An 11,112-nucleotide genomic window follows, 5' to 3' on the forward strand; every position below is an offset into this window, starting at 1 on the left:
TATTTTAGGTAAGCTTTGAACTTGAACACCTCTCTCAGCCTCCTGAATTCGGGGATCATAAAAGTGCCACATCACATGGGAACTGGTTTATTCTAGCAACACTGCTTTAATTATCAACATCCCTTTGTCAATTTCAAGTTTCTGAAAGACTAACTTGAAAAGCATCTGGGATGCTTGAGAAATTCAGATAGACTAAGTTTTTAGTAGATATAGTTTATGGTATTTAAAGACTTAAAAGTCAATTAGTTACATAGTTTAGGAGAATGAATGTAGAATTAACCAAGAAACATGTGTAGCTAATAAATCCTATCCCCCTCCCATTTCAACGTTTATAATGACTTACTTGTTAGACATAAAGCTTTGGAAAAACAAGTTAAAGTTTGTAACTTTCGTTTGGAACTCTGTTTTATAAGATCTCTTTGATAGATAGGTGCATATGAATGTCTGTCTAGGTGAAAAACAGAAGAACCCTGTTTTACTTACAGCTTCAGAGAAGGCTGCTGGCCAGGTCACTCAGTAAGTCCCTCCTGAGGATGGGTACAGCAATGCGGAGTAGAAGGAAGCTGCTTATATACAACAGGAAGGGTGGGGGTAAGTATGGGCCCAGATGGGCTGATTAAAAATAATCTTGGTGGGCTGTGGGGCCCAAGGACTGCCCCAAGTTGTCAGTTGTCTGGCATCAGAATGATTAGGGTAGGTCCCTAGTGGGCCCCAGAACATGAGACCCTGATAAGAGAAGCAGTTGGGGCTGTGGACTTAATCAACTGTTTGAGCCACTGACACTGTCTCAAAACCACTTCATGACAGTACAGAAGAAGGAAAAAACCACACACAGCTTTATGTGATTATCAAACTCAATTACTTGGGGACATTTGAGTGGTTTGAGTGGAAGATACTGCTAGAGAAAATGGAAATTATTTCTAACGTGAAGGAAAGACAATAACTTCTCTCATTATTGAACAAATGAGTGCAGAGACATTCTAGTACGACAGGAAAAGAAAAGGACTAGGTAGAAAGACAAGGTGTCCAAGGCTTGACTTGAGTTGGTTTTAGTATTTGCTTGGTATTGCAGGCTAGTAAGTCAAGGGAGACTTTACCAACATTTTGCTTAAATAACAAGTTTTCACTTAGAATTGCAGAGAATGCTAAGGTAAAAGTTTGATTCAAACTTTGTTAGAGTGGACCCTGGATTACTGGTGGTGTTAAGCTACAAATAAGAACAATCAATGTCACATATACCAGCTGAACTAGCTAGTAGAGAACTCATGACAAATTTGTTGTTGACTCTGAATTTTCTGACCTTCAGGATGCAGTCCTAGTATGTGTCGGCATTTAGATATGGGAGATGTTGGAGTTTTGTGGATTAGCACTGTTGGCTTTCAATGCTGGGTTAGAACAATGGCTCCTGTGGCCATTCTGACAAGTGCCCAGGCAACAGTGAAAAGCACTGTCTCGGGTTTGGAACATTGATGACAGCTGGACAGGTAGGAGAGAAATGATTGCTATTATATTTGTGCAAAGACAAGAGACGGCAGTGTGTGTTCACGTGACTTTAGGTTGGAGGGCATGGGAAGGACAATGTAGGGGAATATGTAACATTGCTATGGGGCCACCGCATAGTGTACTATCATCTTTAGGTTGGAAGATTGTATCTCATTTTAGAAAAAATATGTATGAAGGATGAAAAATGGAGGAACCAAAGCTTTTGTGACTACTGACAGTGTCCTCCTTTTGGATGAAATATGAGGGCCACTTGTCATAATAGGATTCCCTAGACACAGGGTGGTAGTGTTTTGAGAGAAGTATTAATTTCTCAATACATTGTGTCTCTAGGGTAATTATCATCTTGGTTGATGTGTGGTGTTGGCATATAGGATAATAATAAGTGTATCAACTGCATAGGAGATAACTTCATTCATATGCATGTACACTTTGGATAGCTGTGTTTATGGTAATACGTTTGGATTTTATTGTCTGTGGAGGCTTTTAGAATGTAAAAGCACAAGGTGCTTTTAAGAGAGACTGTGGAAGGCGTAGGAGATATAACAGTGAGGAAGGCAGTGAAGAATAAAGGGGATGATTTGAACAGTGAAAGGCCACAAGACTAGCCCTGTAACACCAGGAAAGCACACAGTTTGCAGCCTTTGACATGCATACCCGTTAGGTAGAGGAAGGAGCTGATAGTAGCAAGAGCCTGCCTCTTAGCAGTAGGATGGAAACACTAGATGTGGTCCCACTGAGGCTCAATCTTACTATGGTGTTCAGTCAAACTGTAGTCACAGAGAGCAAAACTTAGATCCTATGCAGGATCACAGGAACACTTAATTTGTTGGACAAATTGCAATGTCTGGAAACTTACCCTGCTGGTGGCTCCCACCTTTGAAAGACAACAGAACTCAGTAATCTAATGGGCCACTGACATTTTAGGTCCTCCTGTGCTGGTGAGGCTTCCCGAAGTCTAGTGGAGTTAGTTACTCCTGGTCACTGGAGACAGATTCATCCTGAAAGGTTAGTTAGTCTTTGGCCTGGATGTATAGTACTAGTTATGTACTTCTGCATAGAAACAATGTGTAATATAATTTTGTGGCATAAGATGTTACATCAGTCATTATGTGGAAGCAGAACCATTTGTAGAGTCCAAATGCAGTATTGCGTTCTAGAAATTTGATTTGTCTTCTCAGTCATAGGCTTGGGGTTACTCAGGTATAGTTGTTAACAATTGTATGTAGATCAAATGGCAGAGCCTGACTGATACAGTCATGAGACTAAACTTAGGTGAACCTACGTGTTCTCAGCAGTTCAAGGTTTTTGTGCATGAGTGAAAAGAGGTTAGGCTATACTCAAGACTTTAGCTCACACAGCGTGATGTGTACGCATGTGGTCAGTGGGATGTTAGGATGTCTGCCTGTCAAACTTTCTCTGGTTGGGGTTGGAACTCTTACAGCATATGGGTGATTCATTCCACTAGTCCCTAGGGCCTTTTATCTCAGGTGTTGATGGCTGGTGATAGGAAAGTCTTGGGGAAATTTAGGTGGCAGGGCTTGCAATAGCCAAGTGCAGTGGCCACAGAAATTTGCTATGCCTCATTGAAACAAGGGTTCATTTGGAAAATTTGAGCCTCTAAATCACATAAAAACGAAAGCACCCAGACCAATGATAGAACCAAAGTCCAGCATGGCGCTGTGTGTTTACATCATGTAACATTTTATTGTTTGCTACTTCTTTTCCTCTGATGGGAATTTTCACCAAGGAAAGATTACCTAGTCTTACAGTAATGTAGTGATTGGGGTTTGCTTGTTTGTTTGTTTGTTTTTGTCTTAATTGTGAAAGGGGGTCTTCTGTGTAGCTTAAGTGGCCTCAGACTCACAAAAATCCTCTTGCCTTAGTTAGTTTCACAAGTTCTGGGATGACAGGCACGAGCCACCAAGCTAGGCTTTCAATATTTTGTGAAAAATTCCCTGAAGCAGTGGCTTCTGGGTTTTCGAGGGAGTTAAGTGGGGAAGTCGGATTAATCATCCATCCCTTACAACATGAATAATAAGAAATTTTTTGGATTGAAGGAAATTTAGCCTCAAATGAGTTCAATAGCAAGTAGGTACCATCTAGTCTATAGGGCCGTGTATTATCACTGGGTTAGCTTGATTAGTGATGGGTCCCTATGATGATTAATTTTGGGTAACTGTCCACTTGATTAGATATGGAATCCAATAAGACATGTCTATGGGGGTTGTCTGTGAGAATATTTCCTGGAGCTTCTTCACTTTTATAGTATTGGAAGTTTCTTATAAGGTGCTGTGGGGAAGTCACCATGTCTTACAGACCCATGAACTCTGTAAACTACAATGACTGATGTAGCGAGACAGGCCCCTGGGTGCAGTAGTAGCATGGATGTTATGGGGCATATGTGACTAACTGCTTTCTGACTGGTTTTAAGGCCCACTGAACAAAAGGAAATGCATACACTGTACTGTAAGTCTGGCCAAAAACCCATGGCTGGGGTATTCAAAGACCTCAAGAATGTACAACTACTATTTTGCCAAATGAAAAAAAAAAGCATCAAGCTAATCTCTAAGTTCATATCCTCCCTCTAGATTAGTGCAGCTCTCAAATCTCATCAGACAAGTTTCTTTGTGCCATGGATAGTGGTTACTGCAGAAATTCACAACTGATCAGTGTGTACAATCAGTGGAATGCTTATCTACAAATGGGACTTCTATGTCACCTCCTCAAATCTCATGGATCATCAAAGGAGATGGGGTGGAAAGATTGTAAGATCCAGAAGTTGGGGAGGACTAGAGCAAACCAGTGTCATCTGGACATGGCAGGGCCACTGCGTGCATGAACTCACAGAATTGTGACTGCTTGCATAAGACTTGTACAAGATCAAGCCATCCAGCATGCCAGCATGGAGAAGGAAAGTGTTTGTAAGCTTCTTCCCTTAACAAAAGACCTATTGACAGTTTATGGCTTCTGGTGAAGGGACCGTTGGTTTACTTTGCAAATGTGGTCCAGAGAATAGCCTATTATATGGAGTGTATGGGCAGCACATATTGTTCTCAGTGGGTACCAAAAAAGAACATACAAATTTGGGAGTTGGTAAAGAGGGTGGATGGATTTGAGAGGAGCTAAAGGGAGGAATGGGCTGTAAATATGATCAAATTACATTGTATAACTTTTTTTTTTTGAAGAATTGCCAAAACTATTAAGTTAAAATATATTTTAAAATTGAGTATGTCCTGGAAGGATTGACTGAGAGACAAAGGCCTTCCCATAGAGTGAGCATCAGTTTGACTGATGACAGAGAGAAAAGTCGCTGCTTTTGCCTGTCTGCCCTCACTCCTGTGGGTGAATGCATCTGCTCTGACGCTGCCTTTGCTGCTATCCTTTTTGACACTGGGTTCAAGTTTCTTTGCCATTCCACTATGGTCTGAAGACCAGTAGCTCTCCAGGAATCCTTCCGACTTCAGAACCAGATTGGGAGTGTTGAGATATCCAGCGTTGCGGGGACTGAGCAGCTACTGGGTCCAGACCAATGTCTGGTTTGGGATTAGGGCACTGAGGCCTCTCTCTGCATGGGTGGTCTTTGGTGATTTGTTCATATTTAAGAGAATAAGAGAGTGCAATGTTAGCACCAAGGAAAAGCCAATCAGTTTGTGATCTTGAGCACAATGTTTTTTGGCTACAACCATGGTGTCTAAATATTTCGTCTGCAAATATTTCGACATTTCCATTAATGTTATGAAGAAGGTAAACTGAGGCTAGCAAGCCCAGTGATTAGAACAGACTATAGCATGCATTGACGTTTTAAGAATATTGAGCACAGTTGTTTAGATGGGAAGGACATCAGGGTTTAGATGGTTGTCATCAGTAAGGAGCCTTCCTTTATTTGCATTGATCTTGAGGCACTTGAACTACCAACAGGAGAAATGTTAGTGCTTCTTCCTTCTCTTTAAATAAATCATGTCAAGAAGAATGCTATTTCCCTCTTTCTTGATTTAACTGATGCTAATGAAGTTTCAACTATCTTAACTAGTACAGATAAATAAATGAGGCTGTTCTGGCACCACCCACTCATAATAAATACTACAGATATTTGTTAACTCAGGATGGCTTTATGATAGTATCCATTCAACTTATGAAAATTAAAGATGTAAAAATTGGAAACTAAATATTATTGTTGCAAAAGTATACCAATTATCACAATAAGAATATATATAGATATATATGTATATAACATAATTTATTTAAAGACATCTATGAACAGAAGATATGCATAATCAGATCACAGTAGATACTTGTACAGGGGCAGAATGTAAGAGATGGACATAGAGCTTTAAAAAAAATAATATAAGGGGGGGAAGTTAAAAATAGTCTTTTGTGAGAATTTTAATCATTTGCCCTAAACTGAAAGATATAAGTAATATGAACTTTTCAGCCAGAAGAAACTATATAAATAAAGTTATAAAACTACTCCTCATTCCCAAAGGACTCAGACTAACAGGCAGATACAATGCAGCACACTCACTAATCCTGTGATGGACACCAGCAGCACCTGCCTGACTTGAGTGTCACAGCAGGAAAGTGCCCAGTTTAGGAACCTCTTGTCAGAAAAATTCTTGTCAGCACATTCTTTGAACAGTTACCAGCTAACTAGGTAACAGGGTGAGAAAGGGCAAAGATGGTCCTAGACAAAGAATACAGGTGCTTGAAGACACGGTGGGTGGGAGGGGAATGCTTTGAAATCTTGCAAGCACACCAGAGACACTGTTTCCCATGTGCTCGTTCTTCAGTTATTTATCTGGCAACTTCTCCGAACAGCAGGACTTACAAGTAGATACTGAATGTTAGGGCATTGGCATTTTGCCCTGAGATCACAGAAAGAGAACTTGAAGTATTCAAGACCAGACTTCATCAAGACCTTGCATTTTGCCTTTCTTTCCTCTTTCCCTGAGTGCTGCTCTGGGGTTTTGAAGTTAGATAGAGTGCTGGACCAGAAGGCATTCATGCTTGGGGATTGTGTTCCCTGAATGACATCACCAGAATACTTTGAGCTTGCACATAATGCTTTGATGGGCTCTGATACTCTTTGAATGGCTCAGCCATGACACCTGTCTGCAGACAGTTTAAAGACAGAGAGCAGTTGCTCTGATAAGTTTCTGAAATAGCTGAGCACTGAATAAGCTTCAAACAAGCACAGGGAGTGTTTTAAAGGCCCATCCTTGTAGTCCAGGGCCAGATGGGTGAAGGTCGCTGGAAAGGACATGGATGGGGCTGAAGGGGGCTTGATCTGAGTCATAGCTATGTGCCAGAACTGTGTGCTGTAGTTGGACCTAATGAGTAGGCATAGGTTTAGCGTGAGGTAGACTTGTACAGGAGCAGAAAAGATATAATCCAAGGCAATAGGAGTGAAAGCATAGTTCCAAATTGATGTAAGTTATATGCAGGTCAAAAGCTCCTGTGTGAGAAACTAGATTACAGATAACTTTATCACCAAGTGTGAAGAGGATTCTGACTCCTATGATTTATTTTCATTTTCTTAGTCATTTACACACTGATTTCTGTAGAGAGAAATGTAACCACTAAAACTTATTTCTATACCAACTTATAATCTGAAATATAAATTTAGGTGTGTATTAAAAGATCTTTCTCCAAACTTTTTATGGGGATTAGAAGAACTGGAGATAAAAATTTTAATTTATTAATATCTGGGATTCAATCATTAATTTCAAGGTTTTTTTTCTCTTTTAAAACCCGCTATCTGTGGAATGGTGTTCTCATCCCCTGTACAGTTTCTAACAATTGACAAGAATCCAGGTAGGATCATAGATTATGAAATATAGAGTCTACATGTTTGTAGTCTCTGTACTTGCCTATTAGTTTAATTTAGACATGATGGTTAAAATCTTTGGGAGATAATTTATCCTTCTTTAAGATTAAGATGCAGGCATGTATTAATATGGAAAAGTATTAGGGTAGACTCTCATTTGATATCCTGAAATTAAGCCATCAACAAGCTAAGCTGATTCCAGAATAAGGAAAAATAAGCCTTTAAAGATAGAAGTATTCTTCCTGTATCTCTGGAAGGAAAAGTGAAAGGAGATTGCCATAAATCATAATTGCAAAGGCTCCCGTGTCTGCAGATGTGCAACCAACCTTGCCGGTGGCCTACAGCAGTGATCCTGGTCTAGAATGGAGAGGAAGCCCTGATCTCAGATTTAAATTGACCATTTGGAACTTTCAGGGAGGACCAGTGACACTGGAGTCTAAAATCCCTTATCATCAATAAAGCTATTTCTCAGCACAGATGAGTGACTCCACCTGCAGCTGAGGTCTAGTGTAACACTGTGTCCAGTCTCATGTCAGCATCACTGGCGATCCCTGACCACCCTGCCTTTGGGGATGAGAGCATGTTTTTCTATAACATCATGATTGCTCCTGACAAAAGAGAAACCTGTGAAAGTGATTCAGATCTATCAACAGATAAATGACAAGTTAATATCATCTCGAGTAAACAGGGTAGGGCAAGGGCTACCTTTGTGTATGTAACTTTAAATCATTAGCTGAGCTATGCTAATGACAAGTGTTACTGGAAGGCAGGTCATCTGACAGAATGACACACTCCACATGAACCAGCTGTAGCAGTGGGCCATTGACAAAAATGGCAGGTTCACTTTCCTTACCTGTAAAGCAGGGGTTATAAAAAGCAACTGGCCAGAGTGCTCCTGAGGTTTAAGTAAGGTAATGTACTAACATTATCATAATACCAGGCTGAGATCTGGAAGTTTCTTACTATTATAGCTGCCCTTATTTTTATAAGTCAAAGGAGTTAACATGGTTATAGGCATCACTTTTGCGATGAAGTTGTTATTTTGTCTAAAATGTTTATTTAGACATTTAGAAAAATGGTATTTTTCTACAAATAATCGCAACTTTGAGACTAGAGTTAGTTCATGTAGAGATTAAAGAACGATTAATTTCAAAGTTGCTTGTGGTTTAGTAGTTTTCACACAGTTCTTCCTCATCCTACAAAAACCTTCTAAAACCCAATATAACACGTATTAAGAAGATATTGTATACTTTTAATTTAACTATAATTTAACTGTGAATTGTAATTTTAGCCATAACCATAATGTATGTGAATGGCACTTTATAAGACTCACATTTAATACTTTATTTATTTTCTGTGAGTGTGTGTGTGGTATGAGTGTGCACTTGCATTACTGCACTGTGTGTGTGGAAGTCACAGGCCACCCTTCTGCAGTACATTTTCTTCTGCTGCTTTTACTTTTGTCCCCAGCTTGCAGATCAAGCACGTTGACCCACAGAACGACATCACCACATCTTTTTCAGCTTCTTTTTTGTTTAAAACACAGTCTTGCTGTGCCGTCAAAGCTAGCTTAACATTTACTATGTCATACTGATTAACCCTGAGTTGTTTTCTTCTACCAACTGCTGGGTCTACTGGCAACTGACTTCACATCATACCCTTTTCTATAATGTTGTGTTTAGTTTCTTTTAATAGAAAAATAACTTTGTATAATTATGAAATATAAAATGATGCTGATCTATGGGTACTTTGTATAATTAAGCTAGGTAAAATATCTATCACATAGCTAGCTTACAGTTTTTGTAGTGAGAATGCTAAAATATACTCGAGAGAAAATTTGAAATGTAAAATATATTGTGGCTAACTGCACAAAACTTATTTCTTCAGTCCACTAGAGTCTGTGTGCTCTTCAGTTGGTATCTGCCCTATGACCATGGCACACTGTCCCAGAAGACTGATAACTACATTTTTTGGTGCTCAGTTTCTATGCTATTAATGTTTTTAGAATCCATTGTAATGGGGTCATATAGTATTATCTTTCTGTACCTGTATTGTTTCTCTTAGCATCTTATCATATATAGTTCCATTCATATTGATGTGAATGACAGAATTTCCTTTGTTTTAATGAGCAGCATACTATCCCACTGTATAGTGTCCCATATTACATTTTATAATTCATTCATTTATCAGCACAGAATTTAGTCCTGTGACTTTACTATTTAAAATAATATAAGCTACAGATAGGAGTGCAGATATCCCTTTAATGTATTGATTTCAATTTCTTTACACATATATCTAAAAATGGAATTGCTAGATCATGACATAATTTGAAGGTGTTTTGAGGCATCTCACTACCATTTTTCAGAATAGCTGTCATCATAACTTACACTTTGTCTGTAGAGTCCTGTATAGTTTCGTCACTATCTGATGAAAGCCATTATAAAAGACATAAGTGTTCTAAAATGGTTTCCTTGATGATTCTATTTAATTTGTCAGTTGGTCATTCACATCTTCTTCTGAGAACTATCTTCAACTAATTTTATACATTAATTTTTCTTTATTTTATTTTATTTATTTACATTTCAAATGTCATCCCCTTTCCCGGTTTCCCCTCTGCAAACTCCTTATCTCATCCCTCCTTACCCTGCTTCTTTGAGGGTGCTCCCACACTCACCTACCTACTCCCGCCTCACCGCCCTAGTATTCCTAAACACTGGGGTATCAAACCTTCGCAGGACCAAGGGCCTCCCCTCCTATTGATGACAGATAAGGCCCCTTCAGCTCCTTCAGTCCTTCCCCTAACTCTTCTATTGGGTCCCTGTGCTCAGCCAGATGGTTGGCTGTGAGCATCTGCATCTGTATTGGTAAGAACCTGGCAGAGCCTCTCAGGAGACAGCTGCATCAGGCTCCTGTCAGCAAGCACTTCCTTGCATCCGCAATAGTGTCTGGGTTTGGTGTCTGCATGTGGGATGGATCCCTGGGTGGGGCAGTCTCTGGATGGCTTTTCCTTCAGTCTCTGTTCTACTCTTTTCCCCTGTATTTTCTTTAGACAGGAGTAATTCTGGGTTAAAATTTTGGAGATGGGTGGGTGGCCCCATCCCTCAACAGCGTGGCCATGCTTAAGCTATGGATATGGTCTCAACAGGTTCTCCTCCCCTTTGTGGAGTATTTCAGCTACTGTCATCCCTGTGGGGTTCTGGAAGGCTCTTGCATTCCTGGCATCTGTAACTTTCTGGTTGCTACCCCCACTTCCCTATCCCCCATTGATACTCACCTCTGTTCAATTTCCTGACCCTCTGTACATCTTCTCCCATACCTGATCCTGACCCCTTTTCCCCTCCTCCTCTTTTCTTCCTCCCAAGTCCTTTCCACCCTCTACTTCCCTTGATTATTTTGTTTCTCCTTCTATGTAGGACTGAAGCATCAATTCTTTGGTCTTCCTTTCCCTTGAGCTTCAAGTAGTCTATTAGTTGTATCATGGGTATTCCACTTTCTTTGCCTAATATCCACTTATCAGTGAGTACATACTATGTGTGGCCTTTTGTGCCTGAGTTACTTCACTCAGGATGATATTTTCTAGATCCATCCATTTGCCTAATCTTTGACTATTTTTAATTGGATTATTCTTTTCTTGCTATTGAATTGCTTGAATCCTGTCTTTATTTTGGATCTGATCCTCTTATCAGATATATAATTTCAAACGTTTTCCCCACATTCACGTGTTGTCAATCTTCATTCATTATCACTACCACCACCTCCACCACCACCACCACCAACCACCACCA

General features: G+C 39.8%; 1 protein-coding gene and 1 long non-coding RNA gene across 3 annotated transcripts in view; one reads left to right on the forward strand and one right to left on the reverse strand.

The window, feature by feature from the left end:
• The window catches only part of Ca1 (carbonic anhydrase 1), a 37,348-nt gene extending 36,747 nt beyond the window's left edge, over window positions 1-601 (reverse strand). The window contains exon 1 of the mRNA XM_031376366.1: window positions 484-601. The gene's annotated coding sequence lies outside the window, so the exon portion shown is untranslated. The remainder of the gene's footprint in view (window positions 1-483) is intronic.
• The window catches only part of LOC116094957, a 60,986-nt gene that overhangs the window by 45,799 nt on the left and 4,075 nt on the right, over window positions 1-11,112 (forward strand). The window contains exon 1 of one of the 2 annotated variants that reach the window (XR_004120374.1): window positions 354-591. The exons of the other annotated variant lie outside the window; for it this stretch is intronic. This is a non-coding gene — a long non-coding RNA (uncharacterized LOC116094957). Of the gene's footprint in view, window positions 1-353; window positions 592-11,112 lie in introns of those variants that run through there. 2 annotated transcript variants of the gene reach the window in all.

This window comes from Mastomys coucha, unplaced genomic scaffold, assembly GCF_008632895.1.
Source record: "Mastomys coucha isolate ucsf_1 unplaced genomic scaffold, UCSF_Mcou_1 pScaffold17, whole genome shotgun sequence".
In the NCBI taxonomy this organism is placed as follows: domain Eukaryota; kingdom Metazoa; phylum Chordata; class Mammalia; order Rodentia; family Muridae; genus Mastomys; species Mastomys coucha.